This window comes from Gopherus flavomarginatus, chromosome 4 (assembly GCF_025201925.1).
Source record: "Gopherus flavomarginatus isolate rGopFla2 chromosome 4, rGopFla2.mat.asm, whole genome shotgun sequence".
NCBI classification, from domain to species: Eukaryota; Metazoa; Chordata; order Testudines; family Testudinidae; genus Gopherus; species Gopherus flavomarginatus.
In genome coordinates, this window is record NC_066620.1 from 114,035,108 (window position 1) to 114,047,556 (window position 12,449).

At 44.2% G+C, this 12,449-nt stretch overlaps 1 long non-coding RNA gene across 8 annotated transcripts; it reads right to left on the reverse strand.

Moving 5' to 3' along the window:
• Positions 1-2,296: 2,296 nt before the first annotated feature.
• Positions 2,297-11,107, reverse strand: LOC127049338 (uncharacterized). Of its 8 annotated transcripts, none has more exons than XR_007773928.1 (5): positions 8,899-9,067; positions 8,424-8,786; positions 8,098-8,289; positions 5,257-6,878; positions 2,297-5,111 (listed from the first exon to the last, which is right to left on the reverse strand). It is a non-coding gene; the product is annotated as an uncharacterized LOC127049338 (long non-coding RNA). The 8 variants fall into 8 exon arrangements; XR_007773927.1 differs by having other exon boundaries at positions 5,257-5,348; positions 5,904-8,289; XR_007773924.1 differs by lacking the exon at positions 8,899-9,067 and adding an exon at positions 9,459-11,107 and having other exon boundaries at positions 5,257-8,289.
• Between the last annotated feature and the right edge of the window lie 1,342 nt (positions 11,108-12,449).

The following is a 12,449-nucleotide window of genomic DNA, read 5'->3' on the forward strand; positions in this document are numbered from 1 at the left end:
AGCACTCCAGTCACTGGACCATTCTTCCTCAGGAATTGGCACCCAGTGCAATTCAGGGAAGAGGATGTAGGTCTCTGATTTTCATGGCACTGTACACTGAACCAGTCCAGAGGAGCAACTTAGGATAGCCTTAGGGCTACTCTAACTTGTGCAAGCTGTTAAGGCAGCCAAGGATCACCAGTGCCCAGGGACACTCCAGCCACACACCTTTTTCCTCTGCTACACAGCCTGTGCTGAGGCTGCAGAAAGAAGAAGGTGCATATTGCCAGCTAGGCTACCGGTGGATCCTCAGTCTAGCAGGCCATTGAAATTGGGTTGTGAAGAGAAGTGTCTGATATTTGCATTTGCAAAGGTATTTTTTTAACCTGAATTAATTGGCAATAAATTCAATTGAGTTAAAATCAGAACAAAAACTCTAGCCATCCCCTTGGACAACAGCCTGCCAGAAGAATAGCCTCAAAGGAACTCTAAAGTGATGCGGGTGCTGCTATTTTTGGACATGGGAGGTTCAGGTTTAAGTCCCTACTTCACCCCAGATTTCCTGTGTGTTTTAGGGGAAGCCATTTAGGCTGGGTCTATGATGCCAAAAAAGTGTGTGTGTATGCGGGGCAGAGCGGAGATTTACAGCATGATTACTAACATGCATTATTATCCCACTGTAAAAACACACCACTGTGGCAGTTAAGACATAGCCTTAGTCTTGCTGTGCTTCACTTCCTCATCTATAAAATCTTCCTGGCAAGGGTGTTGCAAGGATGAATACATTAAGAATTGTGAAGTGCTCAAATATTCTGGTAATAATGAGGACCATATAAGTACCTCCAGGCTTGTCTACATGGAGAAATTGACTGCAACAGAACTGCAGAATTCTGGAATAATTACACTCCTTTGGAAGTGCACTAATTATTCTGGTATCACATGGAGAGCTGCTTCCGAATAGCATATTCTGCAATAACTATTCCATTCCATTGCCCTGTGTAGACAAACCTGATAGATAGTCTCCGATTGCTTTATTTACACAGGCCAAATAGGGGTGGTTTTGATCAATGTAGCTTGACTGAGTTAATTTAACTCAATTAAAAATTTGCCTTAATGCCCACGTAGACACCGTTTATCACTTTAAAGATAGTTTGATCTGGTCTTGTTGTGTCTTCAGGAGCATTAGGAGGACTTTTCAAATTAGTTAACTTAATTGAATTATCAAGTGAAAAAAAATGTTTTATTTTACTTGTATAGACATGGCCAAAGCGAAATTCTGTTGAACACAAGTTTCTTCTGACTATATCTAATCCTCAAAGAGATATACACAGAAAAGGAAACAGTATTTTTAGTTACCTAGCTATATGCATATGCTACCATTCCTATAGATGTTAAGCACTAAATAGGTGGAAAGATTAGACAGTTTGCAACCCAGAGTATTCTGAGTTCCATAGATCCTGATTTTCTAATGAGGTGCAAAAATAATCTAGGATCAGATTGTCAACAGTGTAACTATTAAGCAATTTATTATCAACTCAGAAGGTCTGAGGGAGTTGCAACTGGACATTTTGCATGGCCATCAAACCTTCTATAACAATCCAGACCATGCTAAATATTCATAAAACACACTTGCTATCGTATTAGTATTCACTGAGATTGCTAGTATGCCTCCTCCTTTCTTTCATTCCTCTCCTGAGTTGAGAATAATTCCTTATCGATATCAACACTGTGCTGAACACATTCCCCTAAGTGAAATATTCATCCCTCGAACACTTCATGAACCCCATAATCTGTAGTGGGAAAGTGATGTTTCGCATACAATAGAACAATTTGTAAGGCACTGTAGCAAGCATCCTGCATAATTGCTGGACTTCAGTAGTGATCACATATGTCACTATTGAAGATGGAGCATATTACTATTGCCATTTATAAGCTTGATTGACAAATGATTTGTATAGCATTGGCCTGCTAAACCCAGAGTTGTGAGTTCAATCCCTGAGGATGCCATTTGGGGATTGGTCCTGCTTTGAGCAGGGGGTTGGATTAGATGATCTCCTGAGGTCCCTTCCAAGCCTGATAATCTATGAATCTATTCAGATAGCACTAACACGGCAATTTCACAGAGGTCAAATTAGATTCCACCTCCATTCCTCTCTCAGTACACAGAAGGCACTGAAATCAAGTGTAACCTGCTACATTTGTATAATCAAAAAGTCCCAGTACCCTGAGTAAAATTCCTCGGTCCTCCCTCTCCCGTGAAGTGTGAATATTCTAGAAGTGAGAATGAGATCAGCCAAAAGGAGGGATTCTTCCAATTAAAAACACTGATGGATTTATTCAGGAAAAAGGTAAAATCTAACATCTGGAGAGGCCTTGGTAGTGCATTGTACAGTAGAGGAAAAGACGGTACAGGTCACTGTAGGCACCGTGCAGCAAACAGGACTATTGTTATACTCCACTTTACACATAACTGAAGGCAAGACAATGCCACAGGTGCATGCAACTCTAACACAGCACTGAAGAAAGTGAGAGTAGTTACACAGTAGGGACCACAGAAAAAGCAAGCATTTTCTGAGAACATTCAACTCCATGCACGTGTAGATATTGGGCCAATTTCAATATACATAATAATATCTACCTTTTCATCCATAGAAACAAAATATCATTATCCTCATTTTGCAGACAAGAAAACTGAGGCACAGAGAGTTGAAGTGAATTGCCCGAGGTCACCAGCCAAGCCAAGCCTAGAACCCAGATGTTTTAAGTCCTAGAGGTAGTGCGCTATTTACTAGGCCACACTGCCTCCCTAAATCAGGTACAATTCCATCAAACTCCAGATTTACATCTCTCTTACTGAAGTTACCCATTAGGTACAAAGGAAGGGTAAATTAAAAATGCCAGAGGCCACTTTCAGGTACATTACAGGCAGGTCTCCACTTGTGGTGGCATGTAAAGTACAGACACTGCACACCCAACTGGCATGGGTATAAATGGGAACGTAGGCAGGCAGTGAGGCACTACTTCAGCAAGTAGAATGCAGACATGGTAGATGTTAGGATATGTACCTTACACAGGGGTGTGTACCCTACACAGCTCACTATGTGCCCAAGCCATGCCTCTCATGTCTAAGCATGTTTGCTTCCTCCTGGGAATTACATTCTGCATGTGAGCTGCCTATCTCTCACTTCTGCACGTAGCTACATGTACCTATCACTATAACATCATAGAATCTAGGAACCAAGGAGTTCTGAATGATTTTATATCTTATTCCTAAGGACCTGCCAAATTCACGGCCATGAAAAACATGTCATGGACTGTGAAATCTGGTCTCCCACCATGAAATATGGTCTTTTGTGCGCTTTTACTCTATACTACACAGATTTCACAGGGGAGGCCAGTGTTTCTCAAACTGGAGGGTCCTGTCCCAAAAGGGAGTTGCAAGGGGGTCACAAAGTTATTTTAGGGGGGTTGCAGTATTGCCTTCCTTACTTTTGTGCTGCCTTGAGTCCTGGGCACCCGGCCAACAGCTGCCAATCTCCAGCCATCCAGCTCTGAAGGCAATACAGAAGTAAGGGTGGCAATACCATACCATGCCACCCTTACTTCTGCACTGCTGTCTTCAGAGCTGGGCGGCCAGAGAGTGGTGGTTGTTGACTGAGGACCCAGCTCTACATACAGCAGCACAGAAGGAGAGGTGGCAATACCATACCATGGCATCCTTACTTCTGTGCTGCTGGCAGCAGCTCTGCCTTCAGAGCTGGGTTGCAGGCCAGCAGCCACTGCTCTCCAGCTGCCCAGCTCTGAAGGCAGTGCTACCGCCAGCAGCAGCACAGAAATAATGGCAGCAGTACCACAACACCCCCTACAATAACCTTGTGACCCCCCCCCCACAACTCCTTTTTGCGTCAGGACCCCTACAATTATAAAACTGTGAAATTTCAGACTTAAAGAACTGAAATCATGAAATTTATTATTTTTAAAATCCTATGACTGTGAAATTTACCAAAATGGACCGTGAATTTGGTATTCCTGCAGTTTATGTTCCATGAAACTTCCCTGAACTACTGACTTGACTTTAAAGAGTTTGTCACTGTGATGCCTCCAACTCCACAGAATGGGAACCATGATAATAGATGGAAAGGAAACAGTTGTTGGATGGAAGAGTGCAAGGGTTTTGCAGCTGGTATATCAGCATGTCTTTGCTCCTCTATAAGCATTATGCACATCAGTACATCTCTTTCCATCTGTTGATGTGAACTTCCAGTCCTTGTTGTGCACATGCTTAGAGACATGCTTTTCAGAGGCAGAGGTTCTTGTGTACTGTGAGCTTTGTTTTTTGCATGTTTTTGTGAGCAGTCTCATCGTGCATGTTTTCTTACATGATCGTAATTCAGCCCAGAATATGCAAAATAAAATGATCTCTCTCTGCTCCCTCCCCCCCACCTATGTTTCTTCTTTTCTATATTCACCCTGGGTATTAACTTTTATCACAGGATTATGCAGTAACTAGAGCTTTAGCTGCCCTGAATGCAATTTTTTTTTATATAATTAATCAGGTGCTTGAACGCCTGAATAAAAATATTCAGAAATAGCCCATCAAATAAGCAGAACCCTATCTTTCAGTGTGGTATTGGGCTTTAGTTATAGAACCTTGGAAATCTTCCAACAATCAACTTTAAAGCCTTCCGTAGTACTTGTAATATAGTGTAAATATAGTGGCAGGTAACGTTTCAAAGAAAAGTTTGTACTGGGAATCATTTGATGAAAAACATTTCTTAAACTGGAGAAGAATAGCTTACTGGTTGAAGAATGCCAGATTTGAAAGAGCTACTAGACTCACTGGAACCTCAGATTCAAACTCATTAAGCCTTTAATCCTTCCAACGTAGATAAATTGAGCAATTTACTGTGTGAGCCTCTTTAAGATCAGGCCTTAAAAAACAAGGTACTGTCTGCTCAATGTGGACATTAAAGATCCCATGACACCTTCCATCATAAGGGTTTGTTCTGCAACCACTGGAAATTTTTACTCTCCTCCCTCGCTTGTGCAGCATGTTCACTGGCTGACCACTGCTTCCCACCCCAGAGTCAGGTGATGCATTTCAGTGGCTCAGTATGTATAGTAGGGGATCCCTGGAATGGAAAGGTACGTAAATGTAAAATACTATTGAGTCTGACTCCCCATTTATACTGTTGTGATCAGAAGCAACATCACTGAAGTCAGTAGAATTATAACCTTATAAAGTGGTACAAGAGGAGAATCAACCCCATCACTTACAAAGGAAAATGCCTTTCTGGTGACCTAGCTACTGAAGAAAGACTCATTTAGCAGTAGCAAATCGAGGATGCATTCTTTGATATGGCACATGCCTGTTAAGAGATGGATGCAGAAGGAAAATTTACATGGGGACTACTTTTCCTCTACTAGGCCTTTTTTACACCACTGTAACTCTTTTGCTTTAAGGGAGCTACTCCTGTCTTACACCAGTTTAAGTGAGAGCAGAATCAAGCCTATAGTGTACAAGTATAGTCAAAATACAGGGGGTGGACTGCTCATCACAGCAGCTGGGTTCGGAGGCACCAGCAAACCAGTTACAGCACCTTACATCCCCAGCTAGGAAGCTGCAGGCAGCTTCTGCTCCCTTCATGCTATGCTGTCTGAGCAGGGCCAAAGGAGCAGAGCTGGGCTAAGAATCTGGCTGAAAGATGTAAAACCCAACATGCACATTTTAAGTGGAAAATGTAAGTCCAGGCAGTGGGAAGCATTTCCTTCAATTTGAAGAATCGTTGTACCCAACTCATCAAATTTGCCCATGATTTTATAAACAGCTGGAAATGAGCCTGACATTGCCAAGTGAGTGAGTTCTTTTGAATGGAAAGGAAACAGCAGTCTTAAACACTGACAATAATGAACGAAGTTCTTACCGTTTGTTTTGTTCCTTCTGTTTAATAGATGGAGTCGTGTAGTAAAGGAGACCTGCTGGCTAAACCTGATCCAAGAACCTTCTGGAATAGTGATGACTCAGGTAAGGATGGAACTCAAAGTACATGTAAACACACACAGATATATTCTGCAGAGAGGGCTTTCCCTTTTGATATAGTTCTATTCAAGGTTTATGTACTTTGTACTAAAGCCAAGCAAAAATCAATTATTTTTAATATAGAAATGAAGTGTAACAGACATCCTCTGACATACATACTGTTTGCTGGTAAAACCAATGTTCTAGAAAATAGGATTCAGCATATTATGTGGTTGGGTATATAATAATTCCTGTGGAATAATGCCATAACATAATGAGGCAAAATAATGATGGGGGAGGGATAGCTCTGTCATTTGAGCATTGACTTGCTAAACTGAGGGTTGTGAGTTCAATCCTTGATGGGGTCATTTAGTGATCTGGGGCAAAAATCTGTCTGGGGACTAAACCTGCTTTAAGCAGCAAGTTAGACTACAGGACCTCCTAAGGTCCCTTCAACTCTGATAATCTATGATTCTAAAACAAAATTCCTCCAGAAAAGCTGTTTTGCAAACTCTGGGCCAAATTCTACCATTGATCCACTGTGTAAATACAGTTCCCATTAACTTCTATAAAGAGTCACACAGACACATCCAAAGTCAAAATTAGGCACTATCTGGCCCCAGTTGAGCAAAGCACCTGAGTACTGTGTTAAAAGTTTAAGTACATAACTAGCCCCGCTGGCTTCAAAAAGAGAAAGAAAGTAAAGGTGGGATAAACTGAATAAAGTGAGATAGCTAGGTGTTTGGTGTGCTCTCAGTGGTAATCATTATTAGACCAAACTCACAATCTCTTCACTGTCCACCCTTCCGTTTTGTTTTGTTTTGTTGTCCTCTCTACCTGTTGTCTCAGCATATGCATAGGCCTTGTCCACAGGAGAAAGCTGTTGTGATGATTACAGTACTGATAAATAGTAGATTTTGCTGACAGTTTGGCTAGGTAGCAACTATGTTAAAACCTTTTTTTTAATGTGTAAATGTTCTCTAGCCACCAATGGTTCCATTCAATAAGGCCTTAAAAATAACTCACTGCTTCAGTTAGCTAAAGTGTATTAAAACTCTTTTCAAATCAATTAAAGTATAGCAAAAGTCTAGCCCTATAGCCAATCAGCACACTCCTGTGAAAATGTCAGAGATAGAACTAAGAAAACTGAAAAACAAGTTAAACAGTATCTTTTTTCAGGTCACTTCCTGGGGTAGAGCAATAATTATCAGGGAGTCTCATTTAACACCTGAATGGAGATTCCCAGTCCCTTCAGACACGACTGATGTAACTCTCTGCTTCAATTCAAGTTACATATTAGCTTTTGATTACTCTTTAGGACTTGGAACCATGGGTTTGAAAACTAGAGCTTGAACTCTTGCTTTCTGCTGTGGTTCCAGGCCCAGTGTAGACAGGATCTATGGCACTGTTTCTTTTACATTCTGTTCGCACTACAGAAACCACTGTCTTTAAGGATTCCAGCTGTGGAGGGAGCAGCTCAATTATTTTAAGGTAACTTGGTCTTATCTGGGAAATCATCTCAACCTTGTCTGACGGGAATTTCTATTCACCTGTTAAACAAGATTGTCTGTTAAGGGCTGTACCTAAGCAACCTGAAAAGAGATGCTGTTTTAACCTGCTCCTTGGGTTATTTTGTTGCAGCCCTCCAGTGGCACTTTTATAGATATACGTTAATTGGCAAAGGGGCTGGACAATTGCTACTCTTCAGTATATATGAAAATGGGGGGAGTTGTAATGAACATTAACTAATTGTAGCGGTAAATGCTCTCTCCATTCTTTTTAAGTGGAGACTGTAGAGGTCTCCTCTGTGAAAATGATAGGGAGTTCTCCCATCCCAGGTCTTGCACCACTACTACATATAGATACACTTCTGCAGGCCAGCCACCAGTATTTCTACTGTTGTATCCTCTGGAACTGCTCTAGGCAAGGTGAGATGATAAAAACAGTGATGCCCAGACTGCACTAGAATGTATGCCTATTGCTACCTTTCGGCACATCTACACTACAAACTTTTGCTGATGGAAGTTTGATCAGCATGAAGCCACTGCAGTTAGTATATCACTTGTGCACTTGCATACTTCGGCATTGCGCATACTCACCAGGAGTGCTCTTTTCAATGTACAGTGTAGTGCATCATTGCTAGGTATTCTAGTGTGCAACTTGCCACCGTCCAGCACTCTGTCTTTTGGGAAGTTACAGCAATGCAGGGTGTTGCAGAAATGAGTCACACAGAGGTTACTGGGAGTAAGGAGTCAGGTTCCCAGCATGCAACCTTCTCCATACTCACTTCTCTGTTGAGTGATAAAAACATTTCAAAAAAAGCTGTGCAAATTAAAAGCAAACACATTAAAACCTTAATACATGTGTGGAACAGAGCTTAAAGAAATGGAATGAACATGATTCACGTCAGTGTTAGCACATTAACCTGTGAGAACCACAGTTGATGTATGTGTGTGTAGGAAGGTGCTGTAATGGAATTCTCCATGGACTGCAAAGGGAGATGAGCCCAGGATTGTTGAATCTGTATGTTTGCTTCCAGAGGAGCTCCATTATGTCCTTTCCCCTCCTTTTTCTGCTGGGATTCTTGGTCCTTTCTCCTGTTGCTGCTCTTTCTTTCTCTATACAGCCTGCAGTATTCATGCTTCAGGCCCTCTGTTCATGGTCTGATGCAGCACTGCCTTGCAGGATCTCACTGAACATGTCATTCTGAGCTTCTTTTCCATCTTTATCTGGCTCAGGCATTCTGTGGGTGTGGAAGGGGAACTCCTCAAGGCCACAACAGCAGCAACTGCATATAAAACACAGAAGTTACATTGTCAGTACAGTAACAATGAAAAGCGAAAGTTAAGATCAAGAACTCCTTTCTCTTATTCCCTTAAAGTTTTAAACAAGACACTGACTTCTCCTTCCAAGTGCTTGTATACAGCACCACTCACAGTACAGCCATGGTGAGTATGGCCCACCAGAGGTGAGGGAAAGGAAGGAGGAGGGAATTGCTCAGTTGCATAGAATTATGGGTATAGGCCTATGGCATTGAATACTGCCACCATTTTCCACAGGTGGTGGTGATTTTAGCTGAAAGCTCACTCCTGAGGGTAACAAAGGCACAGAGAACACAGCTGCTGATGCTGGCATCCTGCAGCCACCCAAGCCCACATGCTGCTAGCCTATCTGCTGCAGTGGGGCCTGCAGCAGTTATCACCAACTGGCATGGGAAAACATCCTCCCTTGGAGGAAGAAATAAGGCTGCCATTCCTAGAAACCTTTGGCAGAGCATTGCAGAGAACTTCCATGAAAGTCTCATCAAGATAATTCAGGAAGATTCCAGGGACATCCCTGCGTACATAAACAAACTGCTCCATATACCCTCCTCCTCCACTACCTAACTACAGGGGAATGAAAAGCAGTAATGGTGCCCCCAACTATATCATCTTAATGATAATTAAATATGAACACTTACCTGAGGATCCTTCCCCTCAATCGGTTTTGTGGTGCTCGACTGCTGGGATTGATGGACTGTGCTGGAGTCTCAAACAGGTCCAAACTAGCGTCATAGCTAGACCTCCCAGTCCCATGTCCCTCATCCTTCTCCTATTCCTCCTTCACCTCCTCCTCATCATCCTTGCTGTTCACACCAAGGGACAGTGATGCAGGCTCTTCAGAGGTATCCACGGAGGTCTGTGTGGGGTGTTGGTGGGGGGGTCTCCACCAAGCCTGGCGCACAGCTCTTTGTAAAAGCAGCAGGGCTGCAGCTCAGCATCAGATTGACTATTGGACACTCTGGCCTTCTGATATGCCTGCAGGAGTTCCTTTGCCTTCACACAGCACTGCTGCTGGTCCTTGTCATAACCCTTCTCCTGAATCCCCTGGGCAATCTGTTCATAGATGGCCATATTTCTATGGCTGGTCCATAGATGTGCCTGTCAACTTCTTTTCCCTACAGGCCCAGGAGTTCCAAAAACTCCTGTCTACTCCAGGATAGAACACACCTGGAGCATGTAGCCAACATGGTCAGCTGGGCAGTTGCACACAACAATGGAAAGCTGCTACGAGTGCTTGCCACAATGGACAATCTGAAAACAGCATATCAGAAATTCACAGGGTTTTAAATAAAGGATGCGGCTTCCAGTCTCTGTGAGTCTCAGGCAATGGAGTTCACAGCCGAGACCAGAACAGTCAGTGTGGGGCTTTGTGGGACAGCTGCTGGAGGACTGTTAGGGTTATCATAGGCAATGCAGTGTCTACATTTGCACTGTGTCAACCTCAGTACACCGACTGTGACTCGACAACGCTTGGGCAGAAGGTGTTACTACGTTGGCGTAATGGAGATTTTATACTGGTAGGAGACAAATTTAAGTGTGGACATATGCACAACTAGGTTGGTGCAAGGCACCTTACATCAACCTCACTTTGTACTGTAGATCAGGCCATGGACATTTATGAAAGATACAGTCCCTGCCCCCAAGAGATTGCAAGGTAAGGGCTTGATCCTGAGCATTGCAGCCAGATTCATCAAATCACTTAAGCATGTGCTTAAGTTTAAGCATGTGAGTTGTCCTGTTGACCAGGGCCAGTGCAAGGATATTTTGTGCCCTAGGCGAAACTTCTACCTTGCTCTCCCCCTCCCCCTGCACATCAGTTCATTAAGGGGCAAATCCCAATGAGCCTTTATAGACCCCAGGGGCCAGCCTGCCCAGGGGCTGCTTCCCTGACCAGATTCCCCCTTCCTGCCCCCTGAACTCCCCTGGAGGGTGCACAGCCCCCCCACGAGCCCTTCCCATCCCATCTCACCCCATCAGCCCCCGTCCCAAGTCCACTCACTGGCTTTGCCGGGCTTGGGCCTCTGCAGCAGCTCGGTAGGGTGGAGCCACTTTCCGGAGGCACCGGAGAGCCAGAGCATCAGCTTGTGGGGACGGCGAGCCCCAGCCATGGAGGAGCCAGTGCAGCACAGGGGGGCAGCAGCCCTGCAAAGATGGTGGCGCCGCTAGTGGAGAGCAACCGTGCCCCCCACTCCTCCTGCCCAGGCTGTGGCCTGGCACCCCCCCCGGGGGCTCCTGCAGGCTGCAGCAGATGCATGCGGGCGCTGGCCCTCATGTGCCCCCCAGCTCCTCCCTTGCCACACTCAGGCTCTGCGGCTCCTGGGCATGTAAGCCGCCGCTGCTGGGATGCGGGGCCCTGAGCCTACTCCGGTATGGGCACTGGTGGCTCACATGCCTGGGAGCCGCAGAACCTGAGCGCGGTGAGGGGGAAGCCAGAGGGGGGTGTGCCTGCCTGGGCTGCGGCCCAGTGCTGCCCCCCCACCCCAGGAGCTCCTGCAGCAGATGCAGGCAGGCGGCGGCTCCTCCATGGCTGGGGCCCCCAGAAGACGGCTCCTCCCTGCTGAGCCAAGGCACCACTTTTTGGTGCCCCCAACCACTTGGCACCCTAGGCACCCGCCTAGTTCGCCTTGTGGTTGCACCTGCCCTGTTATTGACTTAAGTGCTTTGCTGGATCAGGGACAGATTGCTCAACACCTTGCAGGGTCAAGACCTACATAAACATTTTAAATCTAAGTTGTGTAGTACAGACAGGACTATCCCAAACAAAATCATCAAGATTTGATCATAACAATCAAGGCAATGATTATATAATAAGTGCCACTCCTGTAGTCAAACCGTGATAAGAGTAAGGGCTTCTACAGCCAACTCCTATACCAGGGCCACTGCACAGGACTGGAGCCCAGCCTCCTCTCCCTCCATCTGTGGCTTATTCTATCCTATTGAATTAGCCCTGTTGTTTCATTAACAAAGCAAAGTTAGAGGCAAATACTTCACCTGTTACAAATGATGGGCTCAGAGCTATCACTATTTTGTAAAGAACAGTTAAGCAACAATCAAACAAAGCAGCTGTAGAAGCATGAGACAATAAATCATAGAAAAAAGAAAGGAATAACGCACATGGATCAGATTCTGCTCTCAGCCATGTGTGTGCAAATCCCATTGAAAACAAAGGGAATTCCATGTGTGCATCTGAAGCGGGAAGAATTTTTGGCCCATGGTGTAAAATCCAAAGTGATCATGGCTCTGAAGTGCACACTCTTTTATTGACTGCATCCCTCCATTTGTTTTTATTGTTACAATTTATTCTGCCAGTTTATGGTGCTCACTGGGTTTCTGATGTTCATCTCAGTAGCAAATGGGTCTATGATAATGATGTTCACTGCTACATTTAGTCACCCAGAATTGGTTTAGCATAGCAATTTCTGAACCTTTTGAGTAATTTTATCCACAGACCATGAAACAAAATCTTTAATCCTAGTATGTTTCCAAGAACTATTTCCCATTCTGTAATATCTGTTGCATTCATTCAAACCAACATTTCAAAGTTGGATGCAGTCTCACCGAGCCCCAATGTTCCAAATTCATGATCAGCCTTCCCCCTTCCCCAAAAACATCATGAGATTTAAAATAAA